Source organism: Scatophagus argus, chromosome 9, assembly GCF_020382885.2.
Source record: "Scatophagus argus isolate fScaArg1 chromosome 9, fScaArg1.pri, whole genome shotgun sequence".
Lineage (NCBI taxonomy): Eukaryota > Metazoa > Chordata > Actinopteri > Scatophagidae > Scatophagus > Scatophagus argus.
The window spans coordinates 12,885,592-12,902,432 of NC_058501.1; the positions used below are offsets into that span (position 1 = coordinate 12,885,592).

The 16,841-nt window shown below is 41.2% G+C and overlaps 1 long non-coding RNA gene across 1 annotated transcript; it reads left to right on the plus strand.

The window, feature by feature from the left end:
• Positions 1-1,954: 1,954 nt before the first annotated feature.
• On the plus strand, positions 1,955-3,955 carry LOC124064973. Its single transcript, XR_006844343.1, has 2 exons — positions 1,955-2,025; positions 3,002-3,955. It is a non-coding gene; the product is annotated as an uncharacterized LOC124064973 (long non-coding RNA).
• The last annotated feature ends 12,886 nt before the right edge of the window (positions 3,956-16,841 follow it).

Genomic DNA, 16,841 nt, shown 5'->3' on the forward strand with positions numbered 1-16,841 from the left:
CACCCCTGCGCACTGTCCCCCGAGCCGACAATCCTCTTTTTTCCTTGGATGGCTTCGTCGCTGAGGATTGGTAATAGTATGAGTGCATGTTTATAAAAAAAAAAGAAGAAGAAGAAAGGAAAAAACAGGCTGTTGAATTATACATATTCCTTATGGAGGGTGACACAGTAGGAGCTCTCAGAATCAATCTTGACGCTTGGATGGAATCATAGAGCGCAGAGAAAATGGCAAACATTGCTGTGGCTCAATGGCCTGATGCTCTCATAAATATGTTTTTATGGCCCTGAATGAGTTGGGGCACAGAGATGTTTGGTGCTCATAAAGGTGTGGATATGTGTGTGTGTGTGCGCGTTGGACTGTATAGTACAATGCCTCATACTGCAGGTTATAAAACGTTGTAATTTAATTAGCTTATACAATCTGAAAATCAATAGCATGTCAATCACATTTTAGTGTGACAGACATAACAAATCAGGAGTTCAGTGTAAGAAGAGGACTTGATTGCGGACACTATCTTGTTTCTTAGACTGTTTTACAAAGGATGCTATTGCTATATTGACCACTTGCACAACAACAGATACAAATGCATCTAATCCAACACAACACTCTCAAATCAAATCCCATCTCATTTACCGGATCCTCTGTGGAGAAATTGAGCATTCTGCTGCCTCTGATTTTTCATCCATCCTTTGGGTTAAGCGTTGTCTTGGGAACTCCAAGAAAAGCAGGCGGCTGGGGGTGGAGTGGGGTGAGTGAGACTGTTAAGAGGCTCTTGAACTATAGTCTACTGTCAGTGGAGAGTGCTGAATGAGAAAACTGTCCAAGAGGAGAAAAGAGAAGCAGAAGAAGCAACAGATTCATGGCAAGGATGATTTGTTTTGCTTGTCTACACCCCCTCGAGCTTCCAGCCTCCACTACTCAAAGAAATACACTTGAGCAAAACCAAGGAAAACGCCATGTACAAAGTCATGGGATGGGAGAGTCAAAGCTGCTTTACCGCTAGTCATGTAGCTTTGCTGCTCTGTGTTGTTTATAGTCTGTGTTTCCAAGTTCCCTGTTTCTTTTTGTCTGATTAGGAATTTAACAATGTTCTCTTTGGTTAAAAATAAAAACAAAAAACAAAAAACCCCCCACAAAACTCTGTGTTGCGAGAAACAACGAAGCAGCCATCCCTATTCAGCTGTGATGTTTTTCTCCCTCATTCAGTTTGAAGCTTCACCAACTGGCACACTCTATGGCTTTTTTTCATGTTGCCCTGGCATTTAAGCTACAGCGAAAGCACTCTTTGAAATCTGTGGCTCAAAAAAAAAAAATGTTATATCTATCCCCAATGATGTGTGGCAGCCACAGGACACACCACTATGTTTTGAACCTGTGTAATTTAGTGATTAATGTTGACCCTGTCTGCTCTATACCTTATTTATCTGCAGCTTTATTGAACCATAGGGAATCGCAAAGACTGCAGAAACTCAGACTCTTCATACCAGTGGTGTGTGTGTATGATGCAAAGGGAGTCCCACACCTCTTCCCAGACTGGTCTTTTATGCCCTTTAGCTCTCTGATGATTCACCTGCCAATAATCAAATGTGCTTCACTTTCATGTCTTGTATGCTCCAATAAAGCTTAATAACAAGTCGTGGATTTAAATAGCACAGGCCAAACCCTGGCACCAGCTCTATCCCTCACTCTACACATGGCTAGAAATAGCCAAGATCTGGCCCAAAACGTCACAGGGAAATTGGGATTAAGTTCAGCTTGATGTCGCCCGCCTTTCCGCTGCCCAGATTTCGACTTGCACTTTCCCAGCAGCACTCTCACATCTTTGTGGGTCACATCACAGAATTCCTGTCATCAAGGGCGGCGGGTTTTAACGTCAGGGATTGTGATATCTCCTCCCCAAACCCTTCCCTCTCCCTCTTCCCTACCACCGATAACAGCTAATCCTTGCCTCACATTAAACTGTGACCAAGATCAATTAAAACCCTGCCTCACCCCGATAGCAATCTCCCTTCGCAGCAGCCAGTGGTGAGAGAAGTTTGTGTGTTCGTGTGTGTGTGTACAGTATGTTAGTACACATGTGGATGTGTCTGACTTTGTGTGTGTGTGTGTATGTGTGTTGAAGGAAAGAGCTATAACAGAGAGCCATCTCCACCCTCTTCAGTGGCTTTCAGCCGGTTGCCAAGCCGCAGGGAGGGCCTACCATTGATTTTCATCGCCTCTTAACAGAGATGAAAGACAATGAAAAAACAATAACAGTGATGATCACAACACTGCTGCCCATGTATGCACATAATGATTATCCATATCTTAATTAGTCTACTTTTCTTTGTTGTAATTATTTTTATTTGGCATTGGCCTTATCATTGTTATGAATTCTGTAATGAAAAAGAAAAATGTTTTGTGTGTTCGCATGTGTTTGTGTGCAGCTGCACTAATACAATACTGCTGAATGTGGGTCTGTACCCCACAGCACATTGTTCCTCCCTCTCTCATTTCATATTTTTTGGATCAGTCCAATGGAGATCTCTTGCACAACAAGGATTCTCCCCGCCTTTCGTTTTTATTTAGAAAGTAGAATGTAAGTGGGCAGTATTTTTGTGTTGCGTATGGTGTGCCAGTTTCATGGTGCGGAGTTGTTTCCAAAACTATTGGCATCATGGTGAGACTGGTTGGCAGAAATGGAAGGCTCGGTCCTGGGGTGCCAAATGTGCTTTGGCATGTGAGATGGAGGGTTGGGTTGAGGGGGACGCCATGAAGGGATAGGGAGGAGATGGTAGTGAGCAGGACAGGGCGGGAATAGAGGCGGAGTGCAGTCTCAAGCGTGCAGAGTGGCTGCCAAGCCGACTGTCATGTTAGCCACTGGGATTGGCTGCTGTGGGCCTCAGGTTGTTTTGGTGTGTACATCAAAAGGACAGGCTGTGAACATGAAAACACAACTCATTTTCCCCCCGTCTATCCCATCTTTCGCTTCTCCTACACTACTTTTTTCTCTTGCTCTTAGGCTCTCTTTTCGTCTTCTTCCCACGAGAGGCACATCCAAGGTGCTGCAGAATCTTTGAGCTCAGGAGGAGAGACAACATGCCTGCAGGGTTGCCACGACAGAGTGCATGAAAGACCCGGGAGAGGAGAGGAAGAGATGGAAGTGAAGAAAAGAGGTGGCCACCAGTTTGAAAGACACAAGCCTATCTATTGTGTCATCAGAGATAACAGAGGAAATGTGTCCACCATATTTTCAACAAAACAGACGACCCAGCAAAACTACAGACAAGCTTCTCATTGCATCACAAACCAGAAAAAAAACATACCATCTGCTGTCATTTTCACCCTCATTCAATTGAGTCTGTTTTGTACCCCTGTCAGCACTGTTTCAATTACATTCTGTAGCTTATGTCTACAGTCGATTACACCAGCTTGGTGTTCATATGAGAGGCTGTTGGTTGACTTTGTAGCAGGGTTTTCTTCTCTCATTGTCTAGTCCAAAGACAATGGCGTTATTGGCCTGCGAGCAATATCCACTCCTTTGCACTACAGTGCAAGAATTATGTTGTGATTGATCCAAGTGCAGAACAAAAAGATCCACGTTTGATTCCTCAATGTCGCTGTTTGTCTTTTGTCTGTTTCTTCCCTTTTCTTACATTTTTTATTTTTAGTTGGTGGGCCTTTTTCTTCTCCTAGATTGGCTTTGCTTAGTTGTGACCTAGTTTATTGGGGGAGGGGGGTGGGGGTGGGGAGGCATGGGAATCAGGGCCAGATTAACTTTCTATTGGTTCTCCCTAGCACAGCTCCATATGTCAGAGCCACTGCTGTGCAAAAAAGAAAAAAGAGGAGGAAGTCACTAAAAGAGTAAAATTGGAGGAGTTGAATTTTATTAACATTTATATGTTTATTTATATATATTTTGGGCTATATAAATAAAATGTAAAAATCCCACTGCAACTGAGCAGCTGTATCCAAAGCAAACTATTTTCAGTTGATCACAAAACTGTAACTATACACCTGAAGTAACCATGTTTACAGTCTCTCACTCAGTTATTGACAGAAACAACAAAAGCAGCAAGGAGGTTTGAGCTGAAATGGTTTTGCCCAATAACAAAATAAGAATTCACGAGCATTACTGCAAAGGAGAAAATTACTTAACCTTTCTTCAACCTGCTGCATGTTGTCTCCTCTGTCAACTAACACCACAAGCACTGGAAACATGTGGGAGAAAGCATCGACTTGTGAGGGTCAATCACAATTCTTTCAGTCTCTACACATCCCTGTAGCCCTGATATGTACTGTAATTGCATTTCTGTGGAGGTGTACACCACATCACGTAGGTAACTCAAGACCTTGAAGCAGAGACATCATTCAGTGTTAAGTTTAGAAGTGGCTGGCTAGTGGAAGAAAGTGGAAATGGGTTGTATTGCTTTATTAAAATTGTATTTCCATCTGGAAGTCTGACAGGAGTCAATCACAGCATCTATCAAACACAAAGTGGTTTTGCAAACAAACAACACCAGAAGTGAAAAACATGTTACTGATTAATCAACTATTGGGTAGAATAACATGGACCGGTGGTTTGCAGCTCATCCCTGTTTTTGAGTGATGAGCTAAAAACATGTAAGATCCATCTCAAGTCATCTGTCATCCGCCCCATATCTTCACTGTTTATGTATTCTTGTGCTCTTGCCCTTTGTATTGTAAACAGATCTATGTTATCCGCAGCCTTGCTTGTAATTAAGCATATTCAGGAGTGATAACCTCATTGAATCTCAAAGCATTTACGGGGTTATCCAACTGAAGTCGGCTTACAAAAGAAATCGGGGATCAGGAGTAAATGACAAGAGGATAAAGGGGTGGGAGATAGGAGAGCACTGGGGAAGGGCGTCCTGCTTCTTGTCTTACTTTACTATAGTCAGTGAGCTTGTGATTACTGAGATTGCAATGAGCTATGAAAGATCTTGAGGGTGTTAGCGTGTATTCTTTCTTTCTTCAGTTGCTGAGTGGTTCCTTTTTTTCCTTTTTCCATTTTCGAATAATACAGTTAAGAGTAATATCTGAGTAATAGCTGCCATGCAGCTGTCATACCGGTGCCCTAACTCCTCAGAAGCATGTAAACTGAAATTTTAAAGAAAACAAATATACTCTGATATATACCATTACCATCTGTGCAGTTTCATAAAAATGCCCCTGGTTGTTGCAGTGTCATTCGGTACCAAGTTGGATTTGATATACAATATACAAGTTATAGCTTTAACAACAAGGGTCCCACACACACAGCTTTGCTGCTGTTATGAAAACTGAATCATGTGTGAAAGAATCCAAGACACAAGATGTTTTTTGTTTTTGTTTTTTGGTTGACTTTATAAAATACACTGCTGACGAAGAAAGTGAAAAGAGCCGACACAGAGAACTAGAAAGAAGCGGCACAAGTCAGTGCGTGTGCAGCAGAAGTGTAGGTGTGTTTGTGTGGGGAAAAGAGAAGTGAGGAGTTTAAAGCAGTTGGTGTGTAAATACGAAGGGTCCCCACCACAGTTACACTGTCATTATGTGAGAAACAATGAACAGACTCAAACAACAAAAACCTCCTACTTTTACCACCTACACAAGAATCGTGTTTTCTATTTACCTTTTGATACACATATTATTTTATATTTTGCTACATAGTTAATTGAAAATTTGCACAAATGTTCTGAATATTAGGAGAAAAATAAACAAGTAAATAACGTTCGTTTTATTTGTTGTGTATCTAATTCAAAACGTACTAAGAAATAATCTTTTCCACGTGGTCATGTTTCCATGTGTATTCGCTAAACTTGCAGAAATCTCAATTTATATGATGACATGAGATTTTGGTCATATGTAGTTTCAATAATAAGTACTTTATTTTATTTTATTTAGTCAAGTACTCAGTGTCCAAACTTAACTTTTTGACTCAACAGCCAAGTTGACTGGTAGATGAAAATAATGCACCAGCCAGCATATTTTTGCTGGCCACAATGAGTGCATATCCTGAATGATTTCAGTATTTAAAGATATTGTAGTGTAACAATTTGAAAATTACCAAAGATGTACACCTGTTGTCCAAAAAAGACATTTGCTCATAGCAACTGGATTTGAACTGGATTTTTAGCGTGCAATTCTGAAAAAAATCTGTAGTGAAAGAGCAAAAGAGCGATGACAGATAGGACCTATGTATTTTGACAAAAGTAAGTTAAGTAAGTTAAGTTACTTCCTTCTGCTTAAGTGGTATAATATTCTAGTACTGTTTACACCTCTGCCAGGGTTTGTGTCAACCCTTTCACCCAGGTTACCAATTATCACATTTTGAAGGCTACTAATCTGGAAGCGGCATTAACAACAACATTCTGTACACAACATACACTAATTTATTCTTACACTACTACAGTCACAATCATGCAAAATAGCCTACAATAATAAGCAGTATATTAAAACCGGTCCATCAGATGTTGAAGTCAATAGATAAATGAACCGTCCTCCTACTGATAAGTCAGTATATTGTGATGTTAAATTCAAAGAACAACCAAATCAGTTTCCTGATGATGCAATCCTGATTGTGCACACATTTGCATGGTGACACAGGATACATAAATGGTCACATCGTGTGTATAAGGCACTCGAGATGGACAAAGTGTTCCCAACCGAAATGGACCAAATGGAACATTTTGAGCAAATGCTCTGAATTTAATGTGGAGTGAGCGATTTTAATGACAGCATAAACAAATCACGCAGTCAGAACAGTCAGAACACAGAGAAGTGCACAAGCACTAATCAAGACCAGTGAGTCCTGCTGGCAGATCGCTCATCTGTGTTTCTGCCTTTCATTACCTGCCCTGCTTCATGTGAGGGAAGCTGGATAGAGCTGCTCGCTGCCTCTGCAGAGCATCTCTGCAGGGCCCCCTCACGGTGGTCCCTCCTCCCCACCACTGAAAAACTACCCAGGGCTACTTTTAAACTTGTATCGGATGATTAGACTTGGGTTGCATCCCAGAACACCGCTCAGCCCCAGCAGGGATTCAGCAGGGAGCATCGCAGCCAATGCATAATTTCTCAAGATGGGGGGACTCACACTGAGCCAGCGAGTCCCAATCCTGCAACTGCAGCCATGTGAAAAGCTTACTGAAGGACTAAATAAGACAGTACTGATCAGATGAAAAAAAAAACAAAAAACAGATTGGACCTTTTTGACACAGTCAGATGGAGTGGCCAGTTTGGTAAAAATTCAAAGTTATTGCTCATTATTGGATAAAAAGGAGCTATTTCCTTTTTTCTTTCTTCCCTGGAGAAAAAAGCTCCACTTTCCACTTCTGTCTCCCGTTTCACCTGCTTTCTACATCCTGCCGTCTTCTTCTTTATCTCCCTCACTCGCCATAAAGGGATGCCGCCGAATATTCTCTGCTACTCTCTTTTCTCAAACTTATCCTCATCTTAATTAAAGGTTTTATGGCTTTCCTAAGTTCATTTTGTATTCCTCTTCGGTTATCTTATCTAAATGCGATAATGGAAGGCAATTTTCTAAATATGAAGAGAAAAACAGCATTTTTGGAACAACAACAACAACAGCAACAGCATAATGTTATGAAGATATCTGTGGGGCTCTCTGTCTGCCAAATGAGGAGATTTCAGTCTCTTTTATCCAGTTCTAATCAACACTGAACATGTGGGAAACTAATGGTGTTTTTCTGTTAGCGAAAACAGTGCCCGCTTCACCTCTGAGTGGGACAGTATACTGGATTGAACAGATTATAGACTGTGCTGTACATAACAACGGGTCAAATGTGCAAAATGTGCATCTTTTATTTTTAATGGCTTATGAATATTTAACTGCCAGGGTCACTCTGCAAAAAAAAAACTGCACAGCGGAAATCAATAAATTGGTTTTTTAAATGGAAACCTGTGCAAAGCATTTAGTCTCACCCAAAATACTATGAATTACCCTGAGCTTAATCTCTTGAGCACTCTGCGAGGGAGAAAAATGTGCAATTCCTGACAGCATTGAGTGTGTGTGTGCGTGTGTGTGTGTCTAAGAGAGAGAGCATTTATACATGTGTGCATGGCTGCATATGTGCGTTCTTGATTTTCTGTCGCGAGCTCTTTCTCGTGCCTCTTGCACTGTTGACTGTACTTTTTTTGGTGTTTGTGTGTACAGTGTGCGACTTGATTCCAGTTGGATTTATGTGTACTGTATGTGTCTCTGCAACTATAAAGGCATCTTTCATACTGTCATGCTCATAAATTTAATTTCTAAGTCAAGAAACATGAAACAGGAATTAAAAAAACAGACTTCCACTGTGGCTGGATGTGCGCCAAATACTTTCAGCCAATTTTTTTTTCCTCCTCAGTTTTTTTCTTTATCCAACAGTAAAACGTTTTAACTGAGGGTGATTGTGCAGACCTATCTGCCAAGGGTTTTAGGGAGAGCAATAGTGTTACCATGGTGCTTGCACCCCTCTCGGTGTTGTAAACAGGAGCCAGTGATTCCCCATTGGGATGATTTTGCATGCAGGTTGGAGAGAGAAAGCTGCTGGCCCCCCAAATGCATTCCATCACCATCACCCTAAGGGTTCACTGCTGGAGCCTTATTTCGACACATAGAGGAGAGTAGGGACAGAGTGCTTTGGGGGCATAGAAAGGGATGTAGATTTGAAAGGGAGAAAGAAGGTTTTCAGAATAATGTGTTGAGGTGGATGTGAGGAAGAAATGTAATATACAGATACAGAAGAAAACAGATGCAGAGAATGGTGATGGAGGGAAAAAGAGAGCAGCAAGAATTTTGAAAAAAGAAAGGATTAAATACTTTGAAAGTATAGCTGTCTGAATTTACATAACAGCTAAATGTTACCCAGGATGATTGCTTCACTGTAGCCTTGAGGGGAAAAGTCTTTTGCATGAGACTTCAAAAATCACCCCAAGACAACTATAAGCAGCACAATCTAACATCAAGGGTTTCTCCAGGAAAATGTTATCTGAACTGTCCCTGGCGGTCTTAGTGAGGCCCCATACAGAGCCCTCGGTTAGTGATAGAGGCCATACTGATGAGCAGTCACGATGCAGTGTGAGTCTGAAGCAAACCGGTACAGCTTAGATGCTGGTGTCTTATCTCAGGCTTGATTTTTTTATTTACCTTTTGGAGTCCAATCCTTTTATCTGTGATCTAACCTGCAATGACGAGATAAAGCTGTGCTGACTTTTCCATAAATGCACTTATCAGAGCTGTACAAGCTCTCCAATGCCAATGAGATGGGCAGAATGATCACTTAGAATTCAGTATGCATGCCTTCACCTGTGCTGCCCACAGACACACAAGCAAGCACACACACACACCTACAGTACATGCGCAAAGCACCGAGGCGCACACACAAACACACTTTTCCACTTGCTGCTGTGTCTACAGGCTATTCACGGTAATAGCTTGGGCTTTCAGCCCTAAGTGTGTTTTTTTTTCTGTTCCAATCATACAATAGTGCCTGCTGAGTTGGCAAGTAAGAATATCAAACAGCAAATGAAATTCCAGAGAGCCTTCTGCACCAACACCAACTTGTAACATGAATTTTTCATCATTTGGTGTGGTAATATTACCTCATTAGAGTACTCAGGCAGCCATTCAATAAGCGTGGTCATTCTCCCTGCCAAGATGGGATCAGTGTTTGTATCAAAACAGCTCAATTCATTCCCCCCCACGCTAATATCTATACACACAGACACACAGGCGTAGACACACACACACACACACACACAGTATTTTGCTTTACATGCACTGACACGAAATGAGGGTCATGTGCAACACTAGAGATGGACACTGAGGAGTCATATACTGGGTATACAGTGCTTTGTCTCATGCACAATCAAATATGCAAGATGAATGTATAATGGCCACACAAACACCCAGTCTTCTTCTAACACACAGTCTTTCTATATTTTTCTATCTTCCGGTCTGTCTCCTCCTGTCCCTTCACTCATCTTTATACTCCCAATTGGATCAAAGGGTACCTTATGTGTGTGTATGCAGTTGTGGTTGGGGAAGGGGGGGGGGTGTCACAATTGTGACTTCTATACAAAAATTCTAAACAGGTCTTAGAAAGTCACTCTGATCTGATGCATTCATTACTTCAGCGGCTTTCCAGCCTTATGCTCACCTGCAGCTGACAGCTGCTAGCTCTTTTGGTGGGTTGAGCCCAGTCTCCTGGTGGAGTCGGGAGAAAACACCATTTTCACCTGGCTGCTATTTATCTGTGGGATGAAAACATCAGAGCATCTAGCAGAGGTTCAGCACACGTGGTAAGGAAGGGCTAGCTGGTTATTTATTAATTCTTCTGGATAGGAAAATATTTACTTTTCTGCCGCATTTGCTGCAGGTGTACGTTGATGTTTATGTCTCTCAGCAATTTAGAGTTTTATAAATTGTTTTGTTAATTTTCATGGAGGGTACTGGAGGCCATGAATGGGAGTAATGAATGGGAGTAAGAGAAAAAGGCAAGTGGAGCCTTAAAACTTGACTTAGGAGTGGCTTAATTTAGAGATTGAAAACGCCATTCAAATTGAAGGACGGGTTAGTTTTTAGTACTGCAAAGTCACTGACAAATCAAATTACCTTATCACACCAATAACAAAAATCTATAAAAATCCAATACTGCTAAAAACCAATCCTGATCATTGATTTCCAAGAGTGGCCCGAACACCCACAGATGTTAAAGGGATAGTTCTCACTTTATGAAACAGCATTGATATCATCTGATGCTGTCATGGTGGTACCATAAGATATGATGAGCGTCATATTGCCCTATCGTCTATCCTTATCAGTAATGTCATTTTTTTTCCGGGGCAAACAAGTAAGGATTTGGCAAAGAAGTCTGCCCCAATCTGTTCCTGCGATAAAACTATATATATGTTTCAACAGGTCATAATCCACATTACACGGATTTAACATGAGATACACAGGGATTTGAGAAGATCAGCGTCTGCTCAGAGACGGGGAAAGAAAAAAATCTCTCTTTTCCCCTCTTTTTGTCATCCCTTTATCGAGTGTGGTTGTGTGTGTGGGGGGGTGCTGCATTTTTTTCTTTCTCATAATCTTTTTGCATGTTCATGTCAAATATATTGTGGTAACAAGTCCCACATCTTTTTGCTTTCATAAGCCCCAAATCCTTTATCACTGTTGTTGTCATGTATGCTTAGCGCAGTGATGTTTCTTACCCAGCCCCCCAGCCCACATTATGTTTCCCGTCATAATCATCTTATTTACAGGTTATGGTCCCATAAGAACTGCCTGTGATGATCTCAGTCACAGGAATTCATCTTGATGAAGCATGACATTCATGACAGAATCAGGAATCACTCCCTGACTAACCAGTCTGTGGCACAGCTCCACCGGCAGCCTCTGTGTCTGGTGGAGCTGGTGTGCATTGTGACGTCTCCGACTTCCTCCAACCTTCTTCGTGCTGAGCCCTACAGCACGCTGTGCAGCTTCAGTTTGCCCCATGCTAAGAACCAAATCTGGCACAAGGCCACTTAGCAACAAGAGGCTTCCATGCTTTATGTTGAGCAAGACAATTAGGAAAGAGTCTGAGCATATAGAGATCCATTAAGACTTTGCTCTTTTATCTTCAAAATCCGATTCATACTGATGACAGAACCCTCAATTTCAATGGCCGAGCAGCTGAAAAGACATTCTTTCCTAGCAGCAACCTTCAGAGAGTTCCCTTTTTTATTATTATTTTTACAGATTTTATGTTTTGAGTCTGAAATGAAATCAGAGAAAGGGAGGAAATAAAAATGGCTGGTTGGATAATGAAGCCTTCCTCCAAATCCAATGGCAATTTATATGTGACAGAGAATAACGTTTGACACAGTAGTACATGCTTCATTCCTATGGACAGCGATCATTTTGCTGCCACAACATATGAAACATCAGCTAAAGAACAAAATCTACAGTCAGTCCCAAAAGGAAATAGAAAGATTTGTTTGAGGAAGGAATTGTGTTCAGCAGCCATGGCTGCCTGCGTCTTGGCCTCTGTCAACCTTATTGCTTTGGTCCTGTTTCCCAGCCCCTCTCCCTGCTCCAATATGATAAGATTTACTGGCATGTCCAAATGGGTAATCTTGTTTATTCTCTGTAGCTGTTTGGATCCCAACATAACTAGGAGAATTAAAGCTGCTGAATCTCAGCAGGAGGTCAAGAAGGAAAAAGGGAAATGTAGTTTTCTATCTCCATTCTGCCTATGTGTTGGTGTTCATTAGTGCTGTAACAGCTGATATTATTTTCACTGCGGCTTACTCTTATATTCCCTCCTCTGGTGTTGATCTCACTTTATATATCTTTCTCTTGCTTGAGCTCTCCCCCATGTGTGCACAGAAGCATAGATGTACGTGTTTGCGTAAATGAGTATGAGCAAAATGGAGACAGAGGAAGAAGTACTGTGTGCTGGATGTTGTGTATCTAAAAGATTCTGGTGCAACAGCTGCGTTTGCAGATGCAAGTTCTGGAAGCCATACCACTAATCCAACATCTGACCAGCAAATTTCTACATTGCCACTAAATTATTTAATTCATCAGCTGCAAAAGTCCTGCAGTAACTGAGCCGAAGAGAGCTGACTGCCGAATGCAGGTCAAACAGAGAGTTGTGGTCTGTCGTAGGAGCATGCTCTCTCTCTCTCAGAGAGATCTTCAATTATAAGAGGCTTGTACAGCTTTTGCACCCCCCCATCAATCCTTCACCTCCATTCAGATAAGCTCAGGCGTTTACCACTTGGTCTTATGAGGGAAATCTGCAAATACTGAGAGCTGATCTCTTGCTTTTTTTAAAACCACAAATCCTCTTTGCAGATCTTTCTTTTATAGACATACTGTATTACAGACTGTGATACTTTACAGACACTGTCCTGCTCTCACCCAAAGACCTTTGAAGGCAAAGATCGACCCACATCTTAGCTCATCATTGCCCAGAATGTTGTGAAATAGGTTGAGCTTAATCTCTGATAGAATTTCACCATCCTTCCATGAGAGCAACATGAAAACAATTCCATCTGAGCAGATGTAATCTTGGGATTCAGATAGCAGCAATATGTAGCGACTGCAAAACTGGCACAACACAGCCCTAACATGGCAATGTGCATGTCACACTGCAAACAGAGTATGCTTCTCTCCTCTTGGGGCCGACAATCTCTCCATCAGCGAAGCGGTTGACTCACCAAATCAATTCAGCAGCAAGGAAGAAACAAACCGCATGGACAAGACATCTTAGGTGACAGAGAGCCTTTATTTGCTCTCTTTCTCACTTTCACTTCCTAATAGATACGACATCAAGATACCCACGGGGAGTTGTTTGTGATGGTGTATATCTGTCCGTACATGTCTATGGGTGTGTGTGTGTGTGTGTGTGTGTGTGTGTGTGTGTGTGCGCGCGTGTGGGTGGGTGGTTGAAGGGGTGGAGATGGAGGAGGTGGGAGGAGGATGCAGGTTGTATGCGATTGCATCAGCCATAGTGCTGAATGTGGATTCCTGGATTTCACTCACGTATAGTGAGGCCATTGAAAGGAAACAGGTGGCAGAGTACGGCAGGGGTGAGGGAGGGGGGCTATTGTAATTAATGCTGCAGATGCTGCTTTCTGCAGCGCATCTGGGCAGTGCTCTCATTTCCAGAAATCTCCTCCAAATTCTCTGCAAATCCCTTCAGGCTTTCAGAATCCCTTTAAATCTCCCTGCAACTTCTTCTATTTCCCATTGTTTCTTGACCATCACCATTTCGCTCCCAATCTGATAGCTCATTATTTCCTTTTCTCTCATCTCATTTGCTTCCCTTGCATTTTTTCGCTACCTCCTCCAAAATGTCCTTCAATTCTTCAGACCTCAGTAACTTCCACTTCCTCCTGCTCCTCCTGCCTCCACACCCTTCCTGCACCCACACACCTATGCATATATAGTTCAGCAGACCAATGGCATGTGTTTGTGCAGTCACAGTGGTAGGAAGCCCAGGCTCCTCTGATTACAGTGTGTTCAGGATTAGAGAGAATATGCTCTAACATATTCAGTCTGGTATTATGCTGATATCCCCTGACACTGCTTCACAGGAACACCGCAGCCAGGCCAGGACGCTGCCTAACCACAAACAACATGCAGACACCAGGTGGAATCAAAACTGTCCAAATGGGACAACGGGGGGTTCAGCTCTGATTCAGAGGAAGGATACGCCGAGTTTGTATGGATTAAAATAAATATTGAGACCTTTTAAATAAAACATAGGGCAATTTAGAGGGCCAGGGAAATAATGGAAATCATATACTGTATGCATTATCATCTGCTCTATTCCATTCCACTGTCATTTTGCAAAATATCAACATGCAATACTTTCAGGAAAAAGAGCAGATCTATTGTGATTTCCATTCGTTCACACATCAAGGGCACATTAAAATAAGGGCAAAGAATTCTACAGTCTTCTGAATTTTCTCCCCTCTTATCTTCCTCAGCTTGGCAAGCGCTGTTCCAATGGAGCACGGGGTAAAAAAAAAAAAAAAAAAAAAAGGAAAAAAAAGCATCTTTGCATAAAATAGCAAGCGAGCAAAATCTAAAACAGTTGGTGAGAAACTCTAAATAATCACGGTGCTTTTGGAGATGAATTCATTAGCATAACTTAGTCCCAGCGAAGTAATCACTCGTCTCAGGGTGAGAAGATCCCCTCCAGGCTCATCTCGCTCGTGCTGCTTCTATTCCCCCTGAGTTCAGCCTCGGCAGAATGACTGACCCCCTGAGACTGAGGAGTAGACAGGACACATGGTAGAGAGAAACAAGTTCAAGACCCCCATTGGTTTGTAGCAAAGTGCCTTCGGCAAGTGATAAGATCATACACAAAGAAGGAGAAATGGGCTACAAAGTATCGCGTGGCTCTTCTTTATCCCCACTGTGTGTGTGACCACATGTACTGAAGAGACAGAGAGTGTACAAATGAAGCCATGACCAAGTCAGCATGTATTGATCGTAGGGAGTCTAAGCCTACAAGTGAAGAAAGCAGCATCCAGATAAGAGAAAAATAAATACTTAATAAACACTATCGGAAGTTAAAAGCATAGTTCAATTCATGACTTTTGCTGTTTTTTACAGATCCTACTTGTGGCCTGACAGGGCATTTTAACAGGAGAGGTTCACGTGAATTATTTTGATGTTTGTTGCCTTGATCTTACATTTTAACATGTCAGAAAAATTCAAAATGTTCAAAAGTTTAGATTTTTATATATGATAAAAATGCTGAAGAACAATGAAAAATGAAACACATGGTAAAACGATACTGTGTTTGTCTATTTGTAAAGCAGCAACAGTTTCTCTGGTATAAAAAGGCAGCATGCTATTAGTGAGTATCTAATGACACTGCATAGGGACTGGAATATAACATGCATGAATAATCTATAATATGTTTTTGGATGGGTTTGTATGCCCATTTGTCAGCAGGATTATAGAAAAATGTCTGGTCCAATTTTCAGAAAACTTAGTGAAAGGTTGTAGCATGAGCCAAGGTAGAACCTATTAAATTTGGGAGCGGATCCAAATCTTGAAGCAGATAAACAAATTATTTTTCACTTCACATAACAAAATGGTAATAAAAATTCACTAGTCACAAAATGTAGCCAACTGTAGAAGTGAGATGACTCCATATCACAATCCACACTGTACACATGTACGCCTACAGATGTAGTTACTCAGACTTTATAGAAAAAACAGTCATTATGGAGAACTCAGGTACAGTGGTGCCATGGGAGAACCAGAACAGCTGTTAAGTCACCGGAGTCATAACAACACAACAAATTGATTTGACATAATGCAAATAGTTTTGAAAATATATCCATATAGATATAGTGCTTGTATATCATAGAAAAGTGGAAACGGTAGAAGTGCCTTTTTAGTATTATCAGTTGAAACCAGGTGGAATTAAACTGTGAGCGGACAAAAATGTTATTTTTCAAAGCAATTACTTAAGTGATATTTGAGATTGTCATAATATTATCAAATGCATGCAGTTAACAGATTTTTTACAAGTGAAAACATAAAATAATGAATTAAATCTTCAGTGTGAGAATGTGTATTTCCTGCCTTTGAGTGGAGCAGCATTTATTATCCCAGCATTTATTATGAACCTTGTGTGAAAACAGAGAAATACATTTAAAAATTAGTACGAAGTGCAAATTGTTTTCAGTAGTGGCTCCAGCCCCTTTAAAAGCTGTTCTTTAAAATGGTTATTTAAAATAACTGTGAACTAAGTATTAATTTTCAGACAATCTGTGTCAGACAATATATTGTAAGGAAGGGAAATGTCATGTCAAATAAAACTAATTTCCCAATTAGTCAAAACATTGTAGGTTTTGTCTGTGGATAGCAACTCTAACAGCTTTCGACCTCATGCTAATAAACTACAATACGTAATACAACTTCCGTCACCTCAACAAGACGGCAAGAAGTTACAAACACGCATTCAGCAAGGAAAAACAACAGCAAGCAAAGACATAAACAAACACCATCACAAACACGAGGTGCATTTGAATCACATTATTTAACGTCTGAATCCACCGTCCATTTTTTATGAGGATGAAGTATATGTCTGTCCAACTGCACTTCCTGCCGGGATGGTCATGTTTGTTTGTTTGTTTGGGATGTTGTGAGTAACGTCACTCTGCTAGCTAACTTACTATAAAAACCCAGTAGCTGATATCATTAGCATTAGCAGCGCTGGAAAACAAGCCAACTCTCCCGGTTTTCCAGTTAACATTATACTTGTTGTGAGATTAATGTGTGTTTGACTTGCCAGTGATTTTAAGAGATGTAAGTTTTATATTTAACTACCAACATCTTTTCC